Genomic DNA, 11,640 nt, shown 5'->3' on the forward strand with positions numbered 1-11,640 from the left:
AGGCTGGTCTCGAGCTCCTGACCTCAAGTTATCCGCCCCCCTCAGCCTCCCCAAAAGTGCTGGGATTACAGGCATGAGCCACCACACCCGGCCTCCATGCATTTTTTTTTTAAGTGACTTCCTAGTTTACAGAAAGTTACACAATAATCATTTATTGTCAAAAAATTTCAACAAGGATGCCAAGACAATTCAGTGGGGAAAGAAAAGTCTCTTCTCCCAGTGCAGGGGCTCACGCCTGTAATCCCAGCACTTTGGGAGTCCGAGGCAGGTGGATCATCTAAGGTCAGGAGTTTGAGACCAGCCTGGCCAACATGGTGAACCCCCGTCTCTACTAAAAATAGCAAAAAATTGCCCAAGCATGGTGGAGCACACCAGTCCCAGCTACTCGGGAGGCTGAGGCAGGAGAATCGCTTGAACCCGCAAGGCAGAGGTTGCAGTGAATCAAGATTGCACCACTGCACTCCAGCCCTGGGCAATGAGAGCAAAACTGTCTCAAAAAAAAAAAAAAAAAAAAAAAACTTTAAAGGACACTATCAGGAAAGAGGGAGACAGCCTGCGTAATGGGAGGAAATCTCTGTAAATCATATCAGATAAGGGACTATGGTCTAGAATATTTAAGAAAACTCTTACAAGAAAGAATTTTGTTATTGACACAGGATGGGAACGAAGGTATACAAATGGCCAATAAACACATGAGAAGCCACTCAGCATTATCAGTTATTAAGGGAATGCAAATCAAAACCACCATGAGATGCCGTAACATCCACTAGGCTAAAATCAAAAGGACAGACGTTGGCAAGTGTTAGTGAGGCTGTGGAGAAATTGGAACCATCCAGCACTGCTGGGAATGGAAGGTGGTGTGGCCGCTGTGGAAAAGAATTTGGCAGTTCTTCAAAGCGTTAAACATAGAGTTGCCATCTAACCCAATAATTCCATGTCTCTGTATGTACAAAGAGGAAAGAAAATGTATTTATAGAAACTTGGACACAAATGGAGACGGGCGTAGCGGTGCGTGCATGTAGCCCCAGCTAGCCAGGAGTCTAAGGTGGAAAGATCGCTTGAGCCCAGTAGTTCAAGACTAGCCTGGGCAAGTTAGTGAGACTCCATCTCTACAACAATTTTTTTAAAAATTAGCTGGGCGTGGAGGCACACGCCTGTGCTGTTTGGGAGGCTGAGGTGGGAGGATCGCTTGAGCCCGGAAGGTGGAGGCTGCAATGAGCTGAGATTGCACCACTGCACTCCAGCCTGGGCAGCAGAGTGAGACTCTGTCTCAATAAACAAGAGGCCGGACGCAGTGGCTCAAGCCTGTAATCCCAGCACTTTGGGAGGCCGAGATGGGCGGATCACGAGGTCAGGAGATCGAGACCATCCTGGCTAACACGGTGAAACCCCGTCTCTACTAAAAAAATTTAAAAAAAAAACTAGCCAGGCGAGGTGGCGGGCGCCTGTAGTCCCAGCTACTCGGGAGACGGAGGCAGGAGAATGGCGTGAACCTGGAAGGCGGAGCTTACAGTGAGCTGAGATCCGGCCACTGCACTCCAGCCTGGGCGACAGAGCAAGACTCCGTCTCTAAATAAATAAATAAATAAACAAAGAAGCACAATGAAACTATAGGGCCGGGCGCAGTGGCTCACACCTGTAATCCCAGCATTTTGGGAGCCTGAAGCGGGCGAATCCTGAGGTTAGGAGTTCAAGACCAGCCTGACCAACATGGTGAAACCTTGTCTCTACTAAAAACACAAAAAATGAGCTGGGTGTGGTAGTGGGCACCTGTAATCCCAGCTAAGGCTGAGGTGGGAGAATCGCTTGAACCCGGGAGGCGGAGGTTACAGTGAGCCAAGATCGCACCACTGCAGTTTAGCCTGGGTGACAGTGCGAGACTCCATCTCCAAAAAAAAAAAAAAAAAAGAGGCCGGGCGCGGTGGCTCAAGCCAGTAATCCCAGCACTTTGGGAGGCCGAGATGGGCGGATCACGAGGTCAGGAGATCGAGAGACGATCCCGGCTAACACGGTGAAACCCCGTCTCTACTAAAAAATACAAAAAAATAGCCGGGCGAGGTGGCGGGCGCCTGTAGTCCCAGCTACTCGGGAGGCTGAGGCAGGAGAATGGCGTAAACCCGGGAGGCGGAGCTTGCAGTGAGCTGAGATCCGGCCACTGCACTCCAGCCTGGGTGACAGAGCAAGACTCCGTCTCAAAAAAAAAAAAAAAAAAAGAAAGAAAATGTAGCGTTTAGGACACATACTGAGGTGGTAAAACAAAAAAGGGGGAAAAATTCCCATAAAGTCAGAGGGTGTGGGCTGGAAAACCTGTAACTGGGAGGTGGCACCAGTGGTTTCTGAAAGCTTCTGGAATCTGGCTCTGCTCCCCACCATGGCCTGGGCATCACCAATCACTTGACTCTCCGTATTTCCTTTTTTTTTTTTTGAGACGAAGTTTCACTCTTGTTGCCCAGGCTGGAGTGCAGTGGTACGATCTCGGCTCACTGCAACCTTCGCCTCCCGGGTTCAAGCAATTCTCTTGCCTCAGCCTCCCGAGTAACTGGGATTATAGGTGCCTGCCACCACGCCCAGCTAATTTTTGTATTTTTAGTAGAGACAGGGTTTTGCCATGTTGGCCAGGCTGGTCTCGAACTCCTGACCTCAGGTGATCGACCCGCCTTGGCCTCCCAAAGTGCTGGGATTATAGGTGTGAGCCACTGCGCCCGGCCTGAACCTCATACCTTAAAACTATTTTTTGTGTGTGACTGGTGCAGTGACTCACGCCTGTAATCCCAGCACTTTGGGAGGCTGCTTCAGGCGGATCACCTGAGGTCAGAAGTTCGAGACCAACCTGACCAACATGGAGAAACCTTGTCTCTACTAAAAATACAAAATTAGCTGGGTGTGGTGGTGCGTGCCTGTAATCCCAGCTACTTGGGAGGCTGAGGCAGGAGAATCACTTGAACTCAGGAGGCGGAGGTTACAGTGAGCCAAGATCACGCTACTGCACTCCAGCCTAGGGAACAAGAGCGAAACTCCATCTCAAAGACAACAACAAAAAATAATAATAATTTTTTTTGAGATGGGGTCTCACTTTGTTACCCAGGCTGGAGTGAGATGGCACGATAATAGCTCCCTGCAGCTGGAACTTCTAGGCTCAAGTGATCCTCTGGCCTTGGCCTCCCATAGCCCTGGGGCAGCAGGCATGAGCCACGGCCCAGCTAGTTTTCTGAACGGCCCAGCTAGTTTTCTGAAGTTATGGAGATTTTTATTGCAGTCTCATAACTGCTGCACTTTTGTGAACCGCTGCATGAACGTCTGAGAACACGTGTTGCCTCTCGGTTACACAGTTTAATTTAGGTATTCATGACTTTTTGATGAGGCATGCTAATTGTAATGTGCAAATCTTTTTTTTTTTTTTTTTTTTTTTGAGACAAGTTTTCACTCTTGTTGCCCAGGCTGGAGTGCAATGGCTCAGTCTAGGCTCACTGCAGCCTCCGCCTCCCAGGTTCAAGTGACTCTCCTGCCTCAGCCTCCCGAGTAGCTGTGATTACAGGCACCCACCACCACGCCTGGCTAATTTTTGTATTTTTAGTGGAGACAGGGTTTCACTATGTTGGCCAGCTGGTCTCGAACTCCTGACCTCAGGTGATCTGCCTGCCTTGGCCTCCCAGAGTGCTGGGATGACAGGCATGAACCACCGGGCCCAGCCTTAATGTTTAAATCTTTTTTTTTTTTTTTTTTTTTTGAGACGGAGTCTCGCTCTGTCGCCCAGCCCAGGCTGGAGTGCAGTGGCGCGATCTCGGCTCACTGCAAGCTCCGCCTCCCGGGTTCACGCCATTCTCCTGCCTCAGCCTCCCGAGTAGCTGGGACTACAGGCGCCCACAACCGCGCCCGGCTAATTTTTTGTAATTTTTAGTAGAGACGGGGTTTCACCGTGGTCTCGATCTCCTGACCTTGTGATCCGCCCGCCTCGGCCTCCCAAAGTGCTGGGATTACAGGCGTGAGCCACCGCGCCCGGCCTGTTTAAATCTTATATGTCCTTGTTTGGTTGTGTTGAGCCAACCTTGTAAATTCTGAGATTGCATGTGAAGGTCTCTCCCTGTGTTTCTGGATCTGTCCAACCTCTGTGTACCTCAGTCCTTCCTGACGTGATCCAGCCCTGTGTCTACGCTTGCTGCTTTAGTCTCAGGTAAACATCTTAGTGACACAGAGCCCACCAGTCTGCCCAGACGGGAGAGGTGGGTGAGTGGTGGCAAACCATGTGACCCAGTTCTTTTTTTTTTTTTTTCTTGAGATGGAGTTTCGCTCCTGCTGCCCAGGCTGGAGTGCAGTGGCATCATCTTGACTCACTGCAATCTCCACCTCCTGGTTCAAATGATTCTCCCGCCTCAGCCTCCCAAGTAGCTGGGATTACAGGCATACACCACCATGCCCGGCTAATTTTGTATTTTTAGTAGAGAATGCATTTCACCATGTTGGCCAGGCTGGTCTTGAACTCCTGGCCTCAAATGATCTGCCCACCTCGGCCTCCCAAAGTGCTGGGATTACAGGTATGGGTCACCGTGCCCAGCCTCCATGTGACCCAGTTCTGATGGCAAGACATGAGGGGAGGTGCCTTGGGAGCCCCGATGCAATTGAGGCTCTGTGGACACACTTCTGATGGTCACACAGTTACATAAGGCAGACCGTTCTTTTTTTCAGTAATGGAATATTCTTTCTAGGTCCTATGTAATCATCGTTGTCTTCACTTCTATTTTGTCTGATGTTAATATCACCGCACCTGCTGCCTTGTGCTCTGCCTTTCTGGGTCATTTTGGTTTGGGTGTGCATAAATACTCATGTGGCGATTCAGGCTGAACGCAGTGGCTCACACCTGTAATCCCAGCACTTTGGGGGGCCGAAGCAGGTGGATCACTTGAGGTCAGGAGTTCAAGACCAGCCTGGCCAACATGGTGAAACCCCATCTCTCCTAAAAAATCAAAAATTAGCTGTGTGTGGTGACGCGCACCTGTAGTCCCAGCTACTCGGGAGGCTGAGACTGCAGTGAGCCAAGATTGCGCCACTGTATTCCAGCCTGGGCTACAGAGCTAAACTCCATCTCAAAAATAAATACATAATAAATAAAATAATAAAATAAATAGTCATATGATGCTTCAGGCCATTTGACATCCTGTCCCCCCCACTTAGTAAAATGCCTGCTATTTTGTTGGAGCAGTCACCACCCCACCCCAGTCCTTGGGCCTCAGGGACACCAGGGCCCGACCCTAGCTCCCAGCATGAATGGGGTTGGTTTAAACCAGTCGGCATGGCCCACAGTGATTGGTTTAGGCATGGGCCTGTCACCCAAACTGGGCCAATGATATGTAAGAAGATGTTTATTGTAGCTTCTGGGATGCAAGCTTCTCTGTCAGCTGTCAGAGATCATGCTAGCCTTCTGTAAAAATTGCAAGACATGGATTTTTCTGTTCCATGAATGTTTGGTAAAAATTCACTGGTAAAACCAGTGAAAGCTGGCCAGGCGTGGCCAGCTCTTGATTCTTTCTAAATTCCTTTTCTTTTCTTTCTTTTCTTTTCTTTTTTTTTTGAGATAGAGTCTCTCTCTGTTGCCCAGGCTGAAGTGCAGTGGCATGATCTTGGCTCACTGCAACCTCCGCCTCCTGGGTTCAAGCAATTCTCTTGCCTCAGCCTACTGAGTGGCTGGGATTATAGGCACGTGCCACTAGGCACAGCTAATTTTTGTATTTTTAGTAGAGATGGAGTTTCACCATGTTGGTCAGGCTGGTCTTGAACTCCTGACCTTGTGATCCGCCTGCCTTAGCCTCCCAAAGTGCTGAGATTACAGGTGTGAGTCACTGTAACCAGCCTAACTAAATAATGAAATAGTGCCTTTTTTTTTTTTTTTTTTTTTTTGAGGCAGAGTCTCGCTCTGTTGCCCAGGCTGGAGTGCAGTGGTGTAATCTCAGCTCACTGCAAGCTCCACCTCCCAGGTTCAGGCCATTCTTCCGTCTCAGCCTCCTGAGTAGCTGGGACTATAGGTGTCCGCTACCATGCTCGGCTAATTTTGTTTTTGTATTTTTTTTTTTTTTTTTTTTTTTTTGACATGGAGTCTCGCTCTGTCACCCAGGCTGGAGTGCAGTGGCCGGATCTCAGCTCACTGCAAGCTCCGCCTCCCAGGTTCACGCCATTCTCCTGCCTCAGCCTCCTGAGTAGCTGGGACTACAGGCGCCCGCCACCTCACCCGGCTAGTTTTTTTGTATTTTTTAGTAGAGACGGGGTTTCACCGTGTTAGCCAGGATGGTCTCGATCTCCTGACCTCGTGATCCGCCCGTCTCGGCCTCCCAAAGTGCTGGGATTACAGGCTTGAGCCACCGCGCCCGGCCTGTTTTTGTATTTTTAGGAGAGACGGGGATTCACCATGTTGGCCAGACTGGTCTTGAACTCCTGACCTCGTGATCCACTCACCTCGGCCTCCCAAAGTGCTGGGGTTACAGGAGTGAGCCACCGTGCCCAGCCTTATTTGCAATTTTTAAAAATCGCTTTGCAACCTGGGAGTAGAAGAACAATTCCTTGATCTGATGAAGAGCATTTCCTTAACAAGATATAGCAAAATTAAAAACCCATGAATTATAGAAAAGATATACATTTGATTATATAATATTTTAAAAAATTTGCACGGCACAAAACTCTATAAACAAATATACACGATGGAAGCCATGGTGGGGGGTATCGGCCGGGGCCATGTCTAAGTCCTTGGCAGAGCCAGGTCACGCAGTGAGGAGCTGGGAGGGGCCTTGACAGGGCAGCAGTGGGTCAGGTTTGGGCATAAAGAAGACGTCCCAGCTGGTGGTTCTTCAAACAATTAAACGGAGAGTGGCCATGCGACCCGGGAATGCCACTCCCAGGTGAGTACCCAAGAGAAATGAAGACGTCCAGCCAGGCGCATTGGCTCACACCTGTAATCCCAGCACTTTGGGAGCCTGAGACAGATGGATCACTTCGAGCTCAGGAGTTAAAGATCAGCCTGGGCAACACGGGGAGACCCTGTCTCTTTAAAAAATACAAAAATTGCCAGGCGTGGTGGCTCATGCCTGTAATCCCAGCATTTTGGGAGGCCGAGGCGGGTGGATCACCTGAGGTCAGTAGTTTGAGACGAGCCTGACGAACATGGTGAAACCCCGTCTCTACTAAAAATACAAAAATTAGGTGGGCGTGGTGACTAATGCCTGTAATCCCAGCTACTCGGGAGGCTGAGGCAGGAGACGCACTTGAACCTGGGAGCGGAGGTTGCAGTGAGCCGAGATCTCGCCGTCGCACTCTAGCGTGGGCGACAAGACGAAACTGTCTCAAAAAAAAAAAAATTAGCTGGGCGTTGTCTTGTGCCTGCGGGTCTCAGCTATTCTGGAGGCTGAGATTGGAGAATCATTTGTGCCCACTGAAGCAGAGGTGGCAGTGAGCCAAGATCATGCCACTGCACTCCAGCTTGGGTGACAGAGTGAGACTCTGTATCAAAAAAAAAAAAAACAAGTCTACATAAAATGTTGTGTGCGCCTGTGCATACCAGCACATCCACAATCACAGAGAGGCGGAAACAGCTGTGTCCATCAACAGAGGATGGCCACACAGGGTGTCCTGTGTCCATGCAGTGGACTCTTTGACCTTAGAATGACGTTCTGATCCATGCCGCGGCACCGACGGACCTTGAGCACTGTGCTGCGTGAAATAAGCAGGCACGGAAGGACAGACGCTGTGTGGCAGCACTTACAGGGGCATTTTTACGGAGCAAGTTTATGGAGACAGAAGCACATCAGCAGGTCTTAGGGCTGGGGAGGGAGGGATGTGGGAAGGGGGCGGGAGCTGGAGGGTGGAGGGCTCTTTCTGAGATGAGGAAATGATCTAAAACCGCCTGTGGCAGAAGACGCAGAAACTGGCTGAGCTGGACGCATTCTGAATTGTGTGGTATGTGAATTATGTCTCAGTAAAGCCGTTAAAAAAAACACCCAGGGGCCGGGCGCAGTGGCTCACGCCTGTAATCCCAGCACTTTGGGAGGCGAAGGCGGGGAGATCACCTGAGGTCAGGAGTTGGAGACCAGCCTGGCCAACATGGTGTAACCCCGTCTCTACTAAAATACAAAAATTAGCCGGGCGTGGTGGTGGGCACCTTTAATCCTGGCTACTGGGGAGGCTGAGGCAGGAGAATTGCTTGAACCTGGGAACGGGAGGTTGCAGTGAGCCGAGATCGCGCCACTGCACTCCATCCTGGGCGACAGAGTGAGACGTCGTCTCAAAACAAACAACAACAACAACAAGAAAAACAAAACACCCGGTCAACCAAGTAGGCAATGGAGGGAGGGGTGACAGTTGGGGACGCCCACTGTCTGCTGGTGCCCCGGGTGGTGCTCCCCCCTCCCAGCCCAGCCACCCCCTGCTCCTGGCCTGGATTTGAGGCCTAGAGAGACACGTGCCCTCCCCGGGGGATCCACGCCCCGTGGAATTAGGGTCTTGGTGCCCAAATGTGCGCCCGCTGGGGCAGAGGAGAATCCGCGGGGCCTGACGCAGAATCGTGCCCTCCCCACAACCTGCCGGCTGCCCGGGCGCTCCCCATGGGCCCAGACCCAGGAGACAAAGGAGAACATGGGGGTTCGGGGGTGCACTGGGGCGCGGTCGGAGCCAGGCAGGACAAGAGGGCAGGGCTGCCGGGAAGGATGAGCGCCTTGGGGAGCCCTCTGCAGGGGAGACGCAGTTTGAAGCATTGGCTGATTTGTTCTCTCGCAGTGAGGCAGGAGAGGAGGGAATAATTGGGGTGACTCAGGGTTGAGACGTGAGCAAGAGAACGGCAGGGGCAGCCGGTTCTGGGTAAGGCTGGACCTCACTCCTGTGGTAACAAGAGTTTCCACTTCAGCCTCTGATTGGCTGTGAGCCAATCCTTCATAAGGAGTCACCAATTGGAGGCCTCTAAAGGGCACCTGGGGTGTTACCAAATTCTCCCGGCTTCCTAAAAACCCCGGGGAGCGCTCTGGAGCCGCCTGCTCCGCCCACTGCCTCTCTGTGAATTGCACTTTGTTGTCTTCAGTGACTCTGCGCCTTCGTTACTCCGTTTTTTGGTTGTTTTGTTTGCCTTTTGTTGCTTCATTCTTTTGTTGCTTTCTTTGTGCCTGTTCAGTTCTTTGTTCTGCGCACAAGAACCTGAACAACTCGCAGTGGCGCCCTTCCCTCCGGTAACACCAGTTGCCCCTCCCCTGGGAAGCCCTCAGAGGATGGGAGCCTGCCTGGAAAAGCCAGAGTCCTGAGTCTCCTGCGTGAGTTCCAGAGACTCCTGGGAACCCTGGGGCCGGGTCATGGGGCAGGGGAAGGCTGGGTGAACCCAGGAAAGATGTGCAGAGCGCCTTGCCCCGTCACCCTCCTCCCGGCCATGCCGCACCTGTCATCTGCCACCCAGGCCAGGGCTACACCTCACCTGCCACTCAGGCCATACCACACCCTCACCTGTTGCCCGGGCCACGCCCACATCCTCACCTGTTGCCCCTCCTCCTTGCAGCCCAGGAGGTCTCTGAAGATGCAGGCTCTACCTTCTACCCAGCCCCCAGCCCTCCACCTGCGAAGTGGATGTGAAATCGCTCTGTGCATCTCCACTTGCCCCCGCCCGTCGGCCCTTGCCTTGCTCAGGGTCCCACGCTCTTCCCTCCTCCTGCCCCTCACGGCCCCTCCTGTCTGCCCTGGCCCCCCACACATCCAGGGGCAGTTTGCTTCCTCCATTGACCTCCCCTCTCTGTGACATCTGTTTTTACAAACTTCAGGCATCTAAGCTGGGCGCACTGGCCCAGGCCTGTAATCCCAGCACTTTGGGAGGCCGAGGCGGGCAGATCGATCACTTGAGCTCAGGAGTTCGAAACCAGCCTGGCCAACATGATGAAACCCTATCTCTACCAAAAATACAAAACGTTAGCTGGCCGTGATGGTGCGAGCCTGTAACCTCAGCTACGCGGGAGGCTGAAATGAAGCACAAGAATCGCTTGCACCTGGGAGGTGGAGGTTGCAGTGAGCCAAGATCATGCCAGTGCACTCCAGCCTGGGCGACAGAGCGAGACTCCGTCTCAAAAAAACCAAAAAACCCAAAAGAACTACAGCCATCGGCTGTGTCCCCACTAGCAAGCCAGAGAGGAGCAGGGCTGGCTGTGTCTTCTCTGGCTGTGTCCCTGCAGCCACGAGGCCTGTTCTTCCTCTGTGCCAAGCCTGCCAAGGACCCAGCCTTGTGAAGGATGGATGAATGAATCATTGAGCAAATGAATAAGCGTGTGAACAGGTGAGTGAGAAGCCGGCAGAGGCAGTGGGGCGGGTGGTCCACCCAGCTGGCCAGCGGCCTGTCACTCCCTGAGTGACCTCTGGGTGGCAGCCACGTGGCGCTGTTGGCTCAGGAGGGCTTGGGGCTGGAGTGGGGCTGGGATGGGGCTGGGACTGGACCAGCCAGGCAGGGTGAGGAGGGTGGCAGCGCCCAGTGCTGCCTGGACAGATGGGGTGCTGGACAGCAGGACTGTGATGGGGGCTCCTTTATGCCCAGCTGGCCCTGGGTGAGGCCTCAACTTGCTGACTGAGGGTGAAACAGGCTCAGGGTGATCAGGCTCAGCTTGCGGGGGCGGCCTGTCCTGGCGGAGGGTCCTCCTCACCCCACCCCAGCCTGCTGCAGGCCGTCTGCGGAGGAGCTGGCAAAGGTGGTATTTTCCAGTTTGCTTGGGACATGAATGGTCTGGCAACAGAGGATGGCAGCCACAGCATCCTTCCCCGGGGTCTGACTCCACGCTGCAGACAGAGGGGCTGGGCTGGTCATCCTAGACCTGGGAGCCCATCTGTCCAGCCACCAGTGTCTGTCTGTCTGGGTCCCTGCTGGGGGAGAGTCTGCAGCAGGGAGACCCCGGCATCTCCGAGTGTGGAGGGGAGATTCTGGCTGCCTGAGGTGAGTCACCTGGGGGGATGATTGTGGGGCTGGGTTGGGACTTGGCAGGGCTTGGGGGTGGGCACTGCAGGGGAAGCAGCTGCAGGCAGGTTGCAGAGGAGGCCCAGCTGAGTTTCCCGCGTGGGACCCCAGGGTCTCTCCAACCCACTCCAGCTTGCAATCTACTCTCCTGTCCTGTGACCATGTGTGGTCACCTGCCCTCAGGGCACAAACGGAGTCTAGCTCTGTTTTCCAGGGACAATTCCAGACCCATGATCCCGGAAGCTTGGGGCCTGCCTTTATCCCAGCGCCCAACCCCAAGATCCCCCAGTGAGGGAGCTGATGCAGCGGTCACCACCGCCCCCAACCCAGGAGCAACACCGAGGCTGCACCTGGAGGCAGGAACGAGGTGGTGATGCGTCCTCTGCAAGGGGTCCCACCTCCCACAGCAGGTCTCTCGGCTGCAGCTCAGCCCCAGCCCCTGCAGTCTCCAGAGTCCCGGTCACTGGGGGCTCTGCAGGCCACCTTTTCAGCCCCCGGTCTAGGTCAGGCAGAACCCAGGGCCCACCGTCCCCTCCTGATGGCTCAGGACCTCCTGGGGGAGTTCCCTGTGTGGCGCAGAGGGCACGCTCACCCTGCTGGGAAGGCTCACTGCTTCCCAAGGGGTCTGAGCTTTACTGGCACCTCGCTGCAGTCCCTTCCCCGGGGAGACTCCGGGGCTTTCCCTGTGG

General features: G+C 53.4%; 1 long non-coding RNA gene across 1 annotated transcript; it reads left to right on the forward strand.

Moving 5' to 3' along the window:
• Positions 1-7,858: 7,858 nt before the first annotated feature.
• Positions 7,859-11,640, forward strand: LOC112424531 (uncharacterized). The gene is made up of 3 exons (XR_003015309.2): positions 7,859-9,278; positions 9,518-10,930; positions 11,166-11,640. It is a non-coding gene; the product is annotated as an uncharacterized lncRNA (long non-coding RNA).

The sequence above is a fragment of the Macaca nemestrina genome, chromosome 17, assembly GCF_043159975.1.
Source record: "Macaca nemestrina isolate mMacNem1 chromosome 17, mMacNem.hap1, whole genome shotgun sequence".
Taxonomy (NCBI): domain Eukaryota; kingdom Metazoa; phylum Chordata; class Mammalia; order Primates; family Cercopithecidae; genus Macaca; species Macaca nemestrina.